General features: G+C 38.7%; 1 protein-coding gene across 1 annotated transcript in view; it reads left to right on the top strand.

The window, feature by feature from the left end:
- Nucleotides 1–10,332: 10,332 nt before the first annotated feature.
- Nucleotides 10,333–17,169, top strand: part of LOC105204055 (MAP/microtubule affinity-regulating kinase 3) — a 282,108-nt gene continuing 275,271 nt past the window's right edge. The window contains exons 1-2 of the mRNA XM_039458941.1: nucleotides 10,333–11,708; nucleotides 12,391–12,436. The gene's annotated coding sequence lies outside the window, so the exon portion shown is untranslated. The remainder of the gene's footprint in view (nucleotides 11,709–12,390; nucleotides 12,437–17,169) is intronic.

The following is a 17,169-nucleotide window of genomic DNA, read 5'->3' as shown; positions in this document are numbered from 1 at the left end:
CATATATAAAGTCTCTTGTCTTTAACTCAACTTCTTGCATGGTTCACTTTCCTACTTTTCTTTTTCCGTTAGAGAGAAAAAGGAAAAAAAATTAATTGTACAGCAAATACAACTAAAAGGAACAGACCGATACTGTCTTGATTTTTACCACAATTTTCACGTGGATAGAAACTGAGCGTTCTTGCATCTATTTCGTTGCGTTTCAAACGAGCGACATATATTTAGCGCGCGTAAAGGACGATCGATCGTGGATTCTTTTCATTTACCTAAAGCGTCTCTCTCCTTCACCGCGATAAAGCTGTCATCCCTTCAAGCAGATCGGGCAACCAGTAAAATGTTATTCTTCCGCGTCCGACGAGTAGCACGAGGAGACTCGAGATACTCGAGACCCTCTCTCGAGAAAACGGTTTCTCGCCTCGGCGGGACCATGCGTCTTCGGGGTTAACTGATCTCGAACGTTATCGCGTTACCTTCGACTACCTGCTTACGTACTTACTTCGTCTCGCATAGAAATCACCTATTTTAAGATCCTCCGCGTTGTGCCGGCGACCCCGCACGGAGGATCGCGGTAGGTAGTCGGCTGTATCGATTCGCGCGCGTTTTGCCTCCGGACCGTGGGGAAAGAATATAATTAATACGGCAGTTATTCTTAATGGAATGCAGTGCTTCAGGAGGAAACACTATCAGGGAGGTATGAAATCGCTGAGAGACGAACAGAGCCGTGTAAAAATTTCATTTGTCGCAAAGAAATTATAATAATATTTTTCAAGCATAAAATACGCTTTTTGAAATTTAAGAGAAACATAAGAAGAAAACGAGACAAAAATGATAACATTAAATTAAGGTAATTTAACGGTCATTTAAGATTAAACTGATGTTCATTAATTCATATAAATGTAACAATTAAACGTTTAAAAAAGTTGTTAATGTCAATGTAAATATTAATTTCAAAGAAAAATTATTATAAAACATATTTGACAAAATTGTGATTTTTGGGAGAGTGATTTTGGAAAAATATTCAAAGATATTTATTTATAAGTCCCAATTATGAGTCGATATAATTAAACGTGCATTAATGTATGTTTTTAGATATATGTTAATCTATAAGAGAATTATAATTCCAAAAAATTATTAAAAAGGTAAATTGAGATGTTTTATTAGAGAAGTACTTAAACGTAACGTTTTTTTTTAAACATGCAATGCTTGAGAAAGTAATTTTATATTGCAATAATTATAATAAAGTTAAAGAATGCAAGAATTTTTTTTTTGGAATTTGTATCTAAAAGTTTTAATTTTGCAAATTTGACCCATAATTAGAACTCAAACCATAATAGAGACTTTATTTAAAATTTTAATTACTAAAATGTTATAACAAAATAAAATAAACACGATAATTTATAGAATAAAAGAATATAAATATATGAAAAGTTATGTGTCATTATTCGAGAGTATCATTATTTTCCTCTTAAGATTGATTAAACTTCAGATTTTCGTATAATACTCATTTATTCTTTGCCCGATTTCATCGCGGATCCGTCGAAAATGTTCTCGATTTTTCCTCGTTCTTCCCTATCACCGTCTCATCCACCCGAAGGAGTCTTCGTTCACGAAGACGTGCGGGATCCGCGGGGATACGTCACAACAATACATCTCTTTAGCGGCGACACAATAAATCAAAATAAACTCGGCTCTGGGAGAGAGAAAACAGGTTGCCAGCGCCGCGGGAGGCTGCGCAGCGATCTTGCTTGCACCGGCCGGCCGTGCTCCTTCATAGCCGCGTGTGCACGTCGCATCTGCCTTTGGACGCATAAGCGCGCAAGCACCTACACACGTCTACGAGGATACGACCAGGATCGACCACGGATACTCGGATGCTGCGCGGCCGAGTGTAACCCTCGTCTTCGCCCTCTCGTCTTGGTCGTTTAGCGTTGTATTGGCGTACCTGCTCCGTTAACCCGGTCCAGCCTTTTCTCTGACGCAGCAGCCTCTTGCACAGCAAACCCTCTAATCCCGGACTCTCTACGCTCGAAATCTCGCTCACCGCGTTTCGCACTGTGTTTCCAAAAAAAAAAAAAAAAAAAAAATACAGATTCTCCGCAGGGGTAGATTTTTCGCAACGTCGGACAGCGCTTTTGTTGTTCCTCGAGCACTTGCGAATCGTCTGTGCATTCTTTTGAGGAGAAGCTCCATAGAAACTCGCGTTCGTTTCGCTCGACTGTTCAAGCTCGTCATCGGTAGCCTGTAGGTAGCGTTTTACAATTTTTTGGCGAGCGCCCATGCCCGCTGTATGCAAAATGAAACGCTGCTACCGTAGTCAATTATATTTTCCTGTACGGCCTGTCCCGACGGTTAAACCAACGGCCACGCACCGATTGACCTCGCAAACGAGACCCCTCCGGTTCATCGCGCCGCGCGGGAGGTCGTTGAATGGTTGAAAAAATAGCCTCTAGCCGTTTGATCCACGATCGTTCGTTTCGCTAGTACGGCACGTACATAGAACGCATACATACGTAACGGAAGAAAGATTACCGTTTCTTTAACGATGTAAAATAATTTCAAGCTTCAGGCTGTTACGTTAAAATTCTATTAATTTTCAATCGCGGAGATCTCTCGTAAATTATTTCAAGAATTTAGATTTGAAATTGGAGTTTTAATCCCCCCCGTCGAGAGAAATAGTTTAGATAAACTTGTTTGTCTGTCGAGATAATTGTCTCCAATTATCGCCGCTTTCGTCAATTATAGTATTAAAATAAAAAGTTGAGAGCGTTATGTACTTAAAATCTTTTAATGTTAAATTAATTAATATTATCATATAAATATAACTAAACGCATGGCGGTATTGAGTACACGAGCAGTAAATGGCAATATGTTGTTAAGTATGTGCGGCAGTATTCAGAACATTGACTGGAAGTAATATTTTTATTTTATATTCTTATCTCTTTCATTAAGGATGGATGTGTCACGTCTCAAAAGAGACATTACTAAAAATATGAAAATTTCATAGAATTCTAGTGTTACGTTTGAGTATCTGTGTAAAATTTAAATACGATTCACGCATTACTTAATTTTTGTTTATTCTTGATTCTTATGTAAAATCGCGTTTTACAGTATCTGCAGATTTGTCAATTAAATCAAAATTTTTACGTATATTGACAAAACTCTAAAATATTCGTGCAAAAATTTATTTAGATCTACTTACGCGCGTTTAACAGTTATTTATTTAAAACTGCAAGAAAAAATTGGGACAATTACCTATCCAGTTCTCGGAAAAATTGCGCCGGTGCAGTAAACGCGAAGTAGACGTGTATTCGAGAATTGCACGTGCTAAGAAACCGAGCTCCGTCGACAAGTGCATAGACAAGCGCGAACTGTGAACTTTGCAGTCGACGTACGCGGGGGAGAGGGTTCATTGATGGACCACAACTAAATCGCGGAGCTGCATCACGTCGGAAATCTCCCGCCGATGCAGGAGTAGGCTCTTGCGGAGGCTACAATGTTCGGTCTCTCTGGTGTTGGTGCTTTCGGGTTCGGCGATCGAGGAGTGAACTCGGATGAACCGCGCCGCGCACGGCGTGGAAGAAGCGGAGAAAGAGACGGGGACCACGAGCAGGAAAGGAAGACGAAGAAAAGGAAGAGAGACAGGAGGTCGAAGAGGAGCTTGCCGGGGTGGTGAAGTGCGACGGGAGGGTGGAGGAGGGAGAAAGGAGCGAGAGGGAAGGTGAAGAGGTAAACCGAGTGTAGGCGTGTAGGTGAGTCGGAGCGAGTCGAGCGAGTCGAGCGAGAGCGGCTGTCGGGTCGCCGCCGGGTCAATGTCGCCAGAGTAATTACCCCTCTCCCTCCCTACCCTCCTCGGTTTCTCTCTTTCTCTCGCGATGCCCTCGCGGTCTCTCACCGTGTCATTCCTGCTCTCTCACTCTCTTTCTCTATCCATCTGTCTATCCGTCTCTTCTTCGTTCTCCTCCACCTCTCTCGAATCGCGCTCTCTCGCTTACGATACTACTAGCTTCTCTCATGCTCTTCTCTCTCTCTCTCTCTCTCTTTCTTTCGTCCGTCTATCTCGTCTCGTCTCGCCTGGCCACTCGACTTCCACTCCGTGCGGGCTACTCTACTCGGCCGCTCTGAGCTCTATCCGCCCAAGTTTTCCTCTTTCCCTCCCCCTTTACCTTATTGTGCGCGTACGTCTATCGGTGCAAACCTCTTTCAATCTCACGTGCCTAGGGATGCTGACGATATTACGATGCTATCGAAGTACCAATACTTTCGCATGAGTAGTTCCCGCACCTCGGCACGCTTCTCGCTTGATACTTTGATACCTGGATAATTTCTTACCGCTATCGCTTATCGATCAAGTGCTATCTTGATATATAGTAAATAGGGAAGTACGTTTCACTTTTGCGATAAGACCATATGTTCTGTCGCTGACACGACGTTCGGTATGATTGTTTAGTTAATAAGTTTCCGCCTGTAATCTAATGTCAATTTTGAAAGGAGTGCAAGTATTGCGATTAAAACACGTATATTCTGAGTGAGCTGAACCGATTAAAAAGAAGACTTTACGAAAATAATGTCTCTTTCACAGATTTGCTGTGTAAACTATAAATACAGGTTGCACGATAAGGAATCGATGTGCTGGCGCAACGTTGGCAAAAGTTGCGAAAGGAAATATGAATGAATGCGCGTTAAATTGAGTGAGACGAACGGTATCGTTCCGTAAGGAGGCTGCACAGATTTGTACTACATACTGGATGCAGTGAAGCTTCTCATGGATTTTTCCTCAGGGAACGTCCGAGAAAATAGGGAATGGAGCGCGCACAGCGGTTCACTGAGTAAATGGATAGACGAGCATTCGAACAGTAGAAAAAACAATCCAGTCAAAAATTAAATAATTACGTAAAATAATCTAACGTCCTAATGTGAACATATTAATGCATACCATTTTTTTATGATGCTATTGTTGACAAATAAGTTTGTAAATACAAATAATTTTTTATTAAATTTAACAAAGAATTTAATTTAATAAAAAATTGTAACACATTAATGAAGAACTAATGTTAGCTCTTATCGGCTTTTTTTTATCTCTTGTTATTTTTTTGTCGCACGGAGGAGAGATTCTGTATAAAAAAGTTCATTTTTATGTAGAAGATTAAAAAAAAATGCAGTTCTTTGAAGTATATTAATAGACGGTAAATTGTAAGAGAAAATATTAAATGATCCCGTAAAAATAATCCGATATTCTTCTTAATATAAATATTAATGAAATGAATAATTACGTACAGATACTTATCGTTCACAAATAAATGTATAAACATATTCTTTACCAAATTATTTTAAATTGTCTAATTACAATACTAAATTAACTAATCAAGTCAAGTTGAGATTCCATATAAAAATCTAATTATTTTTGTCTACAAGATTAAGGAGAAATGTTTCAAGATATTAATGGTACACACTGCAAGAGAAAAAGTCGCGACAGAAAATATTAATAAATAATGATGTAAATATGATTATTATGTTAATATAATTATTAGTAAATGATTAAATAATTTCGTATTATAAAGATGCTTATTTAATAGATAAATTTATAAATAGATCTTTCATCAAACTAATTCAAAATATCTAATAATAATAGTAATTAACTATCTATGTAAAACTGAGATTCTGTAGAAAAAAAGTTAATTACTTTTGTCTATAAGAGTAAAGAGAAGTGGGTGCTTCGAGATATTAATAGACGATACGCTGTAAAGGAAAAAATCGCTATGGTCACTATCACAGTTAACTTCGGTGCCGACACGTCGACGTACCACATTTCACTCGTCGCAATCGATTACGTTCTCATTACCTTTGATGTTTTCGGACGCATGGCCGAAGAGCAGGAGGTGCAGCCACGTGGCGTAATCACGCGAGTTTTTTTTTTTCACAATGACGACTGATGCATCTTTTAAAAGATTCATGCCAGGTATAGCGCGCGTCTATCGCGACAATGTATACGCGGTGTAACTCGGCGAAACTACGACACACTTATTTGTGCATTTGCGATGTTTAATTCAAATTGCACCGAGGGTTCCCGGGAAGGCGGTTATTATTCGCTCTGATTGAAGTTCTGTATAACTTTAGCCTCGACTCTACTTCCCGGAGACGGCGGCACGACACTTGCAATTTTCGATCGAGTTTTTCTTTCGACGCATCTATGTGCCACGGAATAATATATAAATGACGCGTCGATAATATTATATTGTCTCGCCGAGAGAGCTTTTTGACTTTTTTTTTCGGAAAACAGTTGTTCGCCGATTTATGATAACCGTTTTTAATAACCGCTTGGCGTAAACATCGATACGTTATAAACAGTATTCTCCTGGTGCAACATGCATTTTCCATGCTGAAAAATTAATTGCATGAAATAATCGCTCTGTCAGTTCTGTCAGGCATGCGTCACGTGAATCTCTCATGCGAACCTGAACCTGAACGTTGCACGTATGCGATGCGTAACAGCGAACGTGTTATTAGTACCGTTTTAAGAGATTAGCAAAGGTAAACATACACGATTTCAATACTAAGCCGATATTTTTTTTTAATTGCGCATTTATCGCTACGGTTTTAAGACACGTAACACGTACACTCTTTCCCGTTGTTTGCGAGAACTATTGAATTGCAAAAAAAAAAGATTATCAGCATTAGTCACGAACGTCCGAGGAGATAAGGTGCAAAGAGCGGCTACGGAACAGTTGCAATTTGCCGTCAATTTTTTCGCTTGCGATGCATCCAGCTATGACGCAGAACAACGTGTCGCGCGAGTCAACGTAATTCAATTGCGCATCCGCGACAGAAAGAGGGAGAGACTGAATGGTTCGATCGCTTACGAGAAACGCAATTTTACGCGAAAAAGGGGCCTTTACCGTTAAGGGTTAAACAGACGATCGAAGCGATCGGAGGAAGGCTTAACGGCAAAGAGGCGGAGATTCGGCGATCGTTATTTCCGCTCCGATCGGCTCCTTCCTCCCTCCTTGCCATTCTCATCCTTTTACCGTCTCTCTGTCATTTATTCCGCGAGTTGTATCGACGATTTTTACGAGGAACAAAACGGCGGCGTGGAGTACCGCTGTTCGCTACGTAGAAGTGCGCCGGGAGATGTCGAAGAGCGCGGCTCTCTCGCCCGGCGCGGCAGCGGCGGCGTGGAGAACGGAAGCGCCAGCCTTCGTTTTGTTAGCCGCAAGAAACGGACGTATGTTACCCATTATCCATGCTGCGGGCCGTGTAGTAAATTATGATTGTCGAGTACATCATCGGCCGCGCGCGCATTGGTTCCCCGGGGAAAGTAGCAGACTGTTTCTTTCTCTCTCTCTCTCTCTCTCTTTCTCTCGTTTATTCGTTCGCGTGGCGCTCAAATTACATTGTACGTAGTCGTTTTTCGTTGAAATAACGTGCGACCTGCCGCACAATTGCGAATTAATATCGTCTTGGAAATAACGTAAAACGGCGGAAAGATGCAAGCTCTCCGCGTTCGAAGATCGGAATTGCGCGTAATGAGAGAAATATAATTACTTTAGCTCTCGTTGAGACAATCGTGCTTTGCGACGCTTATTAAGAATAAAGCCTGTGGATGATGATAATTAATCTTGCTACTGTGAGTTTTCATCCAAGTGTTAATTCAAGTTTAGTAGCTACAGTTTTTGTTATTAAAATCTTTATTAAGCTTACCCGCCGCCCCTCTACCAGCGCAAAACTAAATTTTAAAATATTTGAAAATTAAGTGCTAATTTGGTGCTTCAAGAAATAATGAAAATAAATAAAAAATGTTAGAGATGGTCGAGCGGTTGGTTCATAAGAGGGAAGTCATCTTAAAAAATTAGGTACTCGGGCAAACTTGATACTAAAAATATTCCTTTTTTAAAGATATCAAGTTGCTGAATTAAGTGCTCCTCCTGTTTGGGCGGTATTCGATTTTAAAGATGATTTCTCTCTTGTCAGTCAACTGCGCGACCGATGTTTAAATTCGAGTACTTGCCAAATAGAACGAGCATCAAATTTTGTAACTTAATATCTTTAAATGATATTGAAAAAGGAATTTTTTTTATATCAAATTTATACGAGCATCTAATTTTTTTTAAGATGACCTCTCTTGTGAACCAACCACGCAACCAATTTCTAAGTTCTGTAATATATATATATATTTTTTGATTTATTTTCATTATTTAATGATCTAATTAGCATTTAATTCTACTATTTTATTTACCTAACAAATATTTATAATTTTTGTTGGGCGGAGGCTACCTTAATGTTAAGCCGGTCCTATTTCTTTTTTAATTTTAAAATTAAAGAAATTTTATAACTCACCGAATCGATGTGCAGTAGCGGAGTTGTAACACGTTGCATTAATCTGTAAAGTGCATATGAGTCCAAATTATAATAGCGTCCATAAAATAACAAAGAAATATTTTTTATAGAAATGCATTTTTTTCTTTAACTGTTTTCTTTTTTGCATAAATGATTTTTTAACTTGGAAAAAAGTTAATAAATTAACTTTTCTTCTCAGACAGCACACAATATTTCTAATAAATATTTATTATTATTTACATTTCATATATTATATAAATATTTTATATACACAAAGAAAAGAAATCATCTGGGTAAAATCTTTATCCAAAATGTTATTAAAATATAGATTACATATTTTACATTTATGATAAGTAAAAAAATAAATATTTATAATATTTCATACACATATTTATAATATTTTATAAATATTTTTATACGATATTTTTGATAAATCATTATGAGCTGTTTAATCTAAGATTACAAATCTACTTATAAAATGTTTTCGTAAATATTTATAAAACATTTAAATACCTATCATAAATATTATATTTTGTAATCTTTTATATTTTATATCGTATGCTGCTTGGATTACTTTAATCCTGTTACAATGACTTATGCCTATTTCCACCAACACAGATTAACTTTGATCTCAGCTTAACTTAATCTTTATCTTTCTTTAATTCTAAGAATTGGAAAAAGATAAAGAGTATATTAAACTGACATCAAAATTAATCTACATTGATGGAAATGGGCATTAAAGTTTAGATTTCCCGTGGTGATAAAGAACAAATAACAAACTCAGATACGTAGTAAACATCAAATGAAATATGTCAAATATCTCACCCAAGGATTGTTCCACCGTCGCCTGATGCCATTCTGACCATCTCCTCCTTTCCTCCCTCCACATCCATGGCACTCGCCAAAACACTGATCACTCGCGAGAATAAGGTTAACACTCGCGCTGTTTACCGCACTGATTACCGCAACGTGACGATCACCAGGCACTCCGCACGACATCGACGGAACCAGCATGCGACGGAGCGAAACAATAACGACGGAACGTGCGGAATGTACATAGCCATAACTCTTTCGCCAGTCGCAAAATCAGCCTGAACGACGCGATGGCCGACGGAAGTTTCTCGAAGAGCGACGGAAACTTCGAAGTTCGCACAGATAATTTATTCACGCTCTAACTATCGCAACGACCCTTACGAGTTAAGACGAGAGGCGTCCATCCGTCGGAATGTTATCTCTTTTCTGAGATTGCGCCATAACCTTATCGACTGCTCGCGTATAAACTAATTACCGTAACGCGACAATCACTCGGCATTTCGCACGATACCGACGTCACTGGCACGCAACGCAATGAAAGAATAATACGAAATATGCGGATCGCGCGTAGAACGTCAATTTTTTTGGCACTCGCATTGTCGCGAAGTCGAGAGGCGTTCGCCCGTCGGAACGCGACGTCTTTCTGAGGTTGCGCCATAACCCAACCTTGTCAACTGCTCGCGCGTAGATTAATTACCGCAACACGACGGTATCCACACCGGGCACTCCGCACGACGCCGATGTATCACTGGCACGCAACGGGATGAAATAAAAGCGGCGAAATGCTCGGATTGTGCGTAGCCAGAACTCTTTCGGTAGCCGCGAAATCAGCCGACGGGAGCTTTAGAGCGACGGAAACTTCTCGAAAGTCGCATTAATAATTTATTCACGCTCCAACTACCAACGACTGTTACGAGCTAAGACGAGAGGCGTCCGCCCGTCGGAACGCGATGTTTTGATGTTGCGCCATAACCTCGTCGACTGCTCGCACATGGATTAATTACCGCAACGCGACGATCACCGGGCACTCCATACGACACCGATTATCACTGGTACGCGACGGAACATAACAATAACGACGGAATGTGCGGATTGCCAAATCAGCCTGCACGATGCGACGGCCGACGAACGACGGAAGCTTCGGAGCGACGGAAACCTTCGAAAGTCGCATTAATAATTTATTCACGCTCCAACTATCTTAGCCTCTAGTCTCGCAACGCTCTTTACGAGCCGAGACTAGAGGCGTCCGCCCGACGGGATGCGATGTTTTGAGGTTACGCCGTAACCTTATCGACCGCTCGCGCGTAGATCTATTACCGCGATGCGAAGTGTCGATCACTCGGCGCTTCGCACGACAACGATATCAATGGTATGTACATACGCAACGACACAATAACGCAGAATGTGCGTAACCGTGATTCTTTTGGCAACCGTGAAAAGCCGCGAAATGGACCTGAAAGATGCGACGGACGACGAGTTCCAGAACAATAGAAACTTTTCGAAGGTGCGCAGACAAATACATGCGCCACCTATCGCGAGCACCTCTACATAGAAACAACTGTGTACGCTCGCGCGTAGGATTATCAATGATGAAGATGTCGCGCAATAGGTGGCGCGTGTTATTGTTTGTGCGTTCGAAAAGTTTCCGTCGCTCTGGAGCCTGGAGCTCATCCTCCGTCGCTCATTGTGTCCTTCAGGCTCATTTCGTAGCATTTCGCGGCTGCCAAAAGAGTTATGGCTACGCACGTTCTGCGTTATTGTCTCGTCGCGTCGTGTGCCAGCGATATCGGTGTGGGTAGAAGTGCCGGGTGATCGTCGCGTTGCAACAATTAGTTTGCGCGCGAAAAGTTGACGAGGTTATGGCGCAACTTGGCGTTCCGACGGACGCCTCTCGTCTTAGCTCGTAAGGGTCGTTGCGATAGTTAGAGCGTGAATAAATTATCTGTGCGATCTTCGAAAGGTTTCCGTCGCTCTCGAGCTTCCGTCGTTCGTCGGCCGTCGCATCGTTCAGTCGAATTTCGCAGCTGCCGACAGAGTTGTCGCTGTGCACAATCCGCACATTCCGTCGTTATTGTTACGTTCCGTCGTATGCCGGTGATATCAGTGTCGTGCAAAGTGCCCGGTGATCGTCGCGTTGCGATAATTAGTCTATAAGGTTATGGCGCAATCTCAGGACATTGCTTCCCGACGGGCGGGCGCCTCTCGTCTTAGCTCTAAGGGTTGTCGCGATAGTTGGAGCGTGAATAAATTATCTGCGCAAACTTCGAAAAGTTTTAGTCGCTCTGAAGCTTCCATCGGCCGTCGCATCGTTCGATTTCGCGGCTGCTGAAAGAGTTGTGGCTACGTGCAATTCGCATATTCCGCCGTTATTGTTTCGTCCTGTCGCGTGCCAGTGATAATCGGTGTCGTGCGGAGTGCCCGGTGATCGTCGCGTTGGTAATCAGTGTACGCGCAAACGTTAACCTTACTCTCGCGAGTGATCAGTGTTTTGAATGTGCAATGGCAGTGGAGAGGAGAGGAGAGGCGGCCAGGATGGTATGAGGCGACGGCGGAACAACTCTTGGGTGAGATATTTATAACTTATTTTACTTGATGTTTTCTACGTATCTGAGTTTATTATTCACTCTGTTTATCATCACGGTAAATCTAAACTGTACTTTATTGTAACAGGATTGGAGTAATCCAGACAGCACATAATATAAAATATAAAAGATTTACAAAATGATAATTATTTCAATATTTTATAAATATTTACAAAAATATTTCATAAATATTTTTGTGATCTTAGATTGAACAATAATTCATAAGGATTCATCATAAATATCGTACAAAAATATTTATAAAATGTGGGTGTGTTAAATGTTATAAATATTTATTTTTTCATTTACCATAAATGTAAAATATGCAGTCTACATTTTAATAACATTTTGGATAAAGATTTTATAATTTCTTTCCTTTATGTACGTAAAATATCTATAAAATATTTATAGGTATAATATATGAAATGTAAATAATAATAAATAATTTATTAGAAATATTGTGTGCTGTCTGAGAAGAAAAGTTAATTTATTAACTTTTTTCACAAGTTAAAAAATCATGAAGGAAATAAAAAAAAAGAAAACAGTTACAAGAAAAAATACATAAAAAATATTCTCTTTGTGTTATATCATAGATTTAATTTAGAAATGAAATATTAAATCTATTTGATAATTCATATTATAATTTGAATTTATATGCACATTACAGATTTTAATGTAGGTGCGTTACAACTCTGCTGCCGCGCATCGGTTCGGTGAGTTATAAAATTTCTTTAATTTTAAAATTGATACAAAAATTGAGTGGGGCTGGCTGAATATTAAGCTATTTCCCGCCCAAGAAAAAATACAAGTATTTATGTAAGTGAATAAATAAATATAGTAAAATTAAATGCTAATTAGATGCTTCAAGAAATAATAAAAGTAAATTGAAAATATATATTTCAGAACTTAGAAGCCGGTCGCGCGGTTGGTTCATAAGAGAGGTCATAAAATAATTAGGTGCTTGTGTAAATTTAACAATGTAACTTAAAAAGTTGGGCAAACTTGATATCAAAAAATTCCTTTTTTAATATCAAATTTGCCCAATTTTTTACGTCATCAACCGTTTGACAAATTTTAAGTTCTGCAATATATATTTGCGATTTATTTTCATTATTACTTGTTGTACCAATTAAAATATTTTAAAATTAATTTTGCGCTGGTAGGGGGGGGGCGGAGGGTTACCTAAATAAGGGTTTACTATTGAAGTATGTAAATACTTGAACTGAAGAAATTCATTCAAGTTAAAAAATTTAGTCAAATTAACATCTTTTCTCAATGTAGGATTAATGTAATAAAAATTTTATGATTAATACAATAAAAGTTATTCGTCCATATGTGATACTCTGATTCAGGAATAACATGATCTATAAAATGTTGCCGATTGGTCGGATTCGTACTCAAGATACAAGCTTCTCTTTCATTAATTCCACTCTTCTCTCGAAAACATTTTTGATGCGGTGTGATTTTAAATGGAATAATTCGAATTAATCATCGTGGCAACGCGCCACGATCCGATGCGCTCAGATCAGAGATGCGACGCTATTTTCCCACGTGAGCCGCGTGTGGATTAATTATCCCGGCGATTTAATTGATCAACGGCGTGCGACATGCGACCGACGGCACGTGCGGCGCTGTCGATTTTAGCACTTGACAAAGTACACTTGGCACTTTGCACCGACTCGTGTGTGTCACAGTGAGTCAGTAGTGAATCACGATTCTCTTGCTCTGCTGTCAGCCTTATTAAGATGCTATGCCGATTGGGTAATCGTCATAACCCGATTTGCGGATAAGGGAATATTGATAATGCGCATTTGATATGACGATAAGACTCGTCTATTCCTCATCTGAACGGCTGCATCATGCGTTTTTTTTTAGATAACAATTAGCGCAACATGTTTGTAACGGAAATTCAAGATTAAACTTTGTACATTTGTGTGGAAAGCAACAAAACTGTTATTCTTCATAATTACTTTGTATGTTTTCGATCTTCTTAATCACTTCAATATTTTTGGCGCAAACAATTACCTAAGAATTACCTTTTTATACCTTACTCAAAAGTTATTGTTATTATAATAACTGCATATTGTATATGTTATTGATTCTATAATTTATTTTTATATATATAATTGTTTTATTTATCAATATCTAAAGGCCACATTATGCATAGATTTAATCAATATTCTTTGAAAGAAGAAACCTAGAAAATATTAAACAATCAGAAAAAAACAATCGTTAAATAGTTTATGGCAGTATTTTAAAAAATGTAGAAATCAGTTAATAAAATGCTTTTATTAATTGATTTCTGCGAGTTTTCTGCATTAGAATTATATGTATAAAGGTTTGTAATGAATAGTTAGCAAAAAAAAATAAAATAAACTAAAATAAATATAAATGTTCATTTATAGCAATTTAAAATAAGTCTATGTCGCTTACAGAATGTAGTCATTTATATTGTTGTTTATTCTTCTAGAATTATTAAAATGTTATTTTTTTATTTTATCATTTATTTATTGTATTATACAAATATAAAAAAATTTGTATGTGAAGTTAAAAGGTAAACAATTTGAGAAAAATGATATCAATTTTTTTTATTATATAAATATATAAACATATTAATTGCTTATAAATACTTTTTAACTCCAATCTCGTTTAAAATCTCGTATTATTATTCCAAAGTTATAATACAAACTCTTGTCATATTTCATTGATTTTATAGAGTAAACGATTAGATAGGCTAATTGGATACATGAGTCATAACTTTCTATTGTATAAATTGGATTTCGGAATCTCCGAATGAAAAAGGTAAATATAGATTTTGAATCAATAAAGTAATTCGCTGTGACACAAGTTTCATTTTTCCGACGTTGGGATGGAAAAAAAAATCATCCTAGGTTAGTATTCACGATTAAACAATTCAGAATACGGAAGATAACATCGTCCAATGCAAACATGCAATCATGAAATCGACGGGACGAACGCGTCGAGATGATGACGGACGCAGCGTAATGGAAAGACGGTACGCGCGCGAGAAGAGTTACACGTCCTCTCACATAATGCTCCTGATACAGCAGACGACGATGTACGCGGGTAGTTGCTCAACATATTCTCTCCGTAATTGATAGACTAATGACATCGCAAATAGGTTAAATGCACAACTGTTGTAATTTCGACAGGGAATGAAGCAATTACCGAGAGCAGAGGACTACGATAATACCTGGACTTGGTTCAATTAAAACGGGGACCGGCTGATAATTCCGCGCGGAGCGCGATTGGCAAATCACGAGCGAGCGAGCAAGCGAACGAACGAACGAACGAACGAACGAACGTTTTTGCGGCCGTTCGTTTACCTTTAGCACTCGCGCGTCGTCATATCGCGCAACGTCGCGAAATTAGTTAATCAGTATTTAAGTGGACGTTGCACGCACGATAAATATAACACGGCCGCTGATAATTAATAATCCCGACGAGACGACGTGCGTGAGTACGGGCGAACGGCACGTGCAGACATAGATACATCTATATAAATTCGCGAACTACATCCTCTCGTGAATTTACAAATTTAGCGGAGCGATTGCCGCGATCGAAGAAGAGGATCTTTGATTTAATTATATTCTCTAAATCTTGTAGAGTGGAAAATCACTCGAAAATTGCACAAGCCCAGTTTTAAAATGACGCTCCATCCTACGAGATTTATAGTGTATATGTGATTAAATATATGGAAAAGTATCGAATCTATTTTTAGAAGTTGAGGTGAATAGATTTTCTTTCCTCTGCCCGAAATCATCAATTAGATACAGTAAACGAGAGGACGCTGTTGCTATTGTCGATACGTAGGATCGTAGGGCGTAGCTATAGAGACCCACGGTGGAAACAGAACCGCGGAGTTAATGACGGTGATGCGAATCGATATAATGCGCTCACTGTCGTGTTGTCGTGCCAGCATTTTGTAGCGCGAGGAGCGGCGAGGAGGGTCAATTAAAAGCTGTTACCATCGATTGCGCGGCCAGCCGGCCGTCTGATACGCTGATAATGCGACGTTCTCGGGATCGCGCGCCACGATAAATTAATTTCGCGTACGTGCGCGCGGAAAAAAATCCACACACACACACACACACGTACACACATACACGTACGCTTCGTTAAAACGACGGCGATCGCCTCTTTGTTTTCGCGTTTCTCTTTTGCTCGCCTTTTTTCTTCTTTCTTCCAGACGATAGCCTCGCTATAGGACGGAAAATTTTTACGCGTGACGCGCGTATTCCGCGGCGAAGACGCATTGTCGATAACACGCAACGTCGCGTTGCGTCGCTATATCTCAGCACGCCTTTATCTTTTTCACGTGGCCTGGTGCACAGTATACGGCGGTGCAACCTAATCGCGCGTTCGCCTTATCCATCGCGATGCATTACAATACGTAGAACGGTTCGGCATCAATTTCTCTCTCGACTCGCCACTTGGCAAATGCGTGCGATTTAATGTATTAGCGCGTGCAATTTACACGGACTCTGATTACATGAAGAAGAAAAAAATCAATTTTATAGAATATACTACTAAGAAAAACAATTACGCGCAGTTTATTTTTTTTCTAATGAGTAACGGTTATCTTTAACTCAGAATATTATCTTCATAATTGTCTTAAAATATATTCATCGCAAACTTTAAAAAAACGTTATTATCATATATTTGAAAAAAGAATTTATGTACTCTTTCGAAGAATGTTATAAAGTTATATCGAAGAAAAGTCAGAATAGCCAGCACCTTGAGCTTTTGCTTTAACTTAATATTCTTGATTGCCGTATTAAATTACTAGGATTTAGAATGTATTTTGTATAAATTTGTGCTGCTCACGATGAACTTATCTAATATTTTATTAAGCAGATAATATTCATTTAATTCAAGAATGTATTTTTCTGTGTGTGCACAGAAGTTTACTTTAAGTAAAAGTAAATGAAGACTTGTATGCGTTACCTAAAAGAAGAAACTGAAAATTTGTATAATTGTTTTTTTTAGCATGAGGAAAACATTTTTCTGTAAAGTATAAAGGTAAACGAACGTTTTACCACGTCAAAACGAAAGTAGAAAAGTAGACAAATATTCTCGCTGGATAGTAAAAATAATGCGACAGAATATTTTGTATCGTGAAAGTAATTTACGGTATAACATTATATAAGCTCTAGCCGATAATTGGCTATGTTCTGTATTTTTTATTAGCATTTCGCATAATTGATAACGATTAAAAAATATATATATAATAAATATTGTATTTTTGATATAATGAATATTGTATTATTATAATTTTAATCCGATAACAAACAAACATGATTTAATTTCCTAATCTCTGGAATCACCGGGAGCGTTAATGCCAGAATTAAGTTCTCACTCCTCGTACAACTTCGTAACTCCTCGCGACAAGATTTCGGTTCGAGTGGCATCGTGTGTCGCTATC

The sequence above is a fragment of the Solenopsis invicta genome, chromosome 16, assembly GCF_016802725.1.
Source record: "Solenopsis invicta isolate M01_SB chromosome 16, UNIL_Sinv_3.0, whole genome shotgun sequence".
Classification (NCBI taxonomy): Eukaryota; Metazoa; Arthropoda; class Insecta; order Hymenoptera; family Formicidae; genus Solenopsis; species Solenopsis invicta.
The sequence above is the reverse complement of the archived record's forward strand: the minus strand, read 5'-3'. Positions and strand labels throughout refer to the sequence as shown.